Raw genomic sequence first — 1,924 nt, 5'->3', positions numbered from 1 at the left:
GTATATGTATATGTAGGTATGTACATACACATTTGTACATTCACACAAATACATATAGGAAAATCTCTGTGTATACACATTTTTATTTATATACCTACATGCACACACACCACAATGAAAGCATAAAAATATAATAGTAACATTCTTTTTAGTACTTACTACGTAGCACAGATTCTGTTAAGTGTTTTACTTGCATTTACTTCTCTAGGCAAAGGACACTAAAGGACAGGTACTGTTATTGTCTCCTTCTATATAAATGAGGAAGTTGAGACGGAGCCAACATGTAAACCCAGTCAGTCCCTCAAGAGCAATGTTCTTGATCACCACACTGTACTAAAATGATTTAATATAACAATGAAGGCCAAAATGTAATGTAATTTAAGTAAACTCAATTCATTAAACATGTATTACATGCCACTATTGGTCAAGTACTGGTTTTGGTTCTAGGAGTACAAAAGTAAACAGAGAAAAGTATTTTCCTGAGACTGGCAGCCATACATTCTTTCAGAGACTTATGCCCTGCTCCTCTCCCAAACCCCATTACTGTACATGTTGGTTACAGTAGCTCACCACTCCATTTTAGTGATAAGCATTTGGTAAAGGTCTATCCAACCGCAATATCCATTCTCCTAGAACTAGTAACTGGCACAGGAGTGAGCATGTACAACAGTGGGACCAAAGCTGTTTTTTGGAATTGATATATGGACACTAACAGAAAGAAGTTGAAAGTTCCCTCTCTGTTGGACTGCTAAAAACAGATGGGTGGGCATTGAGGGGTTTGGGGACTTGTAAATTAGAGACTATCAGCAGCCAGTTTCCCCAGAAAATTCTCATCTTTAGCCAAAGAAGGGTAAGATCAGCACATAGAGGGAAGCAGAGCTAAGAGCTGGAGAGAGGGAGCAAGAAGCTTTCAATGTGGTTTAGTCCTGGCATTCGGCCAAACTTAAGGACCCTGACATTCTAGATAAGTAAGTGAGTTAATAAATTGTATTTTCTGCTTGAACTTAAAATCATCTTGTTCCTATTACAAAAATAAACCTCAGGAGGGGCACCTGCCACTCTGTTCAAACAGCCAAGTCAGAAGAGTAAATTACAATGTATTCTGGTTATATATAATTTATTAAAGTAAGTATTCATTCTATCATCAAAACTGCACAAGATAGATATCAGTTATGTTCTATCTATCAAAATTACAGATAATTCGTCTTTCCTCTGTTGCCCTTATATAGAACAAGACTGTGATTTACAGAATAGTGAAGGAAACAATGTTCCCACTATCTCCATAAGAGAAAATAAAATGTTGGGATAGAGTTGGAAAGTAGGGGCTGCCATTAGTGGTGAGCATGTGGAATAGAAATTGTTTACATTTAGGAAAATGGTAGGGAAAGTTCAAGCAATTTGGCACAATACTTCACACTGACTTCCCCCCACCCCCCAAGAAACCCAGTAACTCTAAATAAAGCACCATACCTAAAACACAAGAAATTCAATCAGGCAGTTGTCCTCTGAAATATTTTCAGAAGAAAAAGTTTTAACTCAGACTTTAGTCCCTTAGAGAAGGAAATGTTCAAAAAACTGAACAGAATCCCCATTCCAAAGGTTTAGGGGTGTCATGTGGACCTTTGGGTTTCAGCTCGTACTTCATACTTTATGTACACTATACTTCCTCATAAATAATAGTGAGGACAAAAATCCAATATATCTTAGAAACCAAAGCTCATCTTACTTATGATTCCAAAACTGTCCTCAGCAAAATATATAGAACAATGATGTTTTTCACCCTAAGACTTGTTCATTGGGAGGTATATAGCAACTATATACCTCACTAACAGGAAAAGCTAATATGTGATAAAATGGTAAAACTATAAGGAGCCCAGGAGGATGCTTATTACAATGGCAGTACCTACGTTTTGTACTACAATGT

The sequence above is a fragment of the Saimiri boliviensis genome, chromosome 2 (genome assembly GCF_048565385.1).
Source record: "Saimiri boliviensis isolate mSaiBol1 chromosome 2, mSaiBol1.pri, whole genome shotgun sequence".
In the NCBI taxonomy this organism is placed as follows: Eukaryota; Metazoa; Chordata; class Mammalia; order Primates; family Cebidae; genus Saimiri; species Saimiri boliviensis.
The sequence above is the reverse complement of the archived record's forward strand: the minus strand, read 5'-3'. Positions refer to the sequence as shown.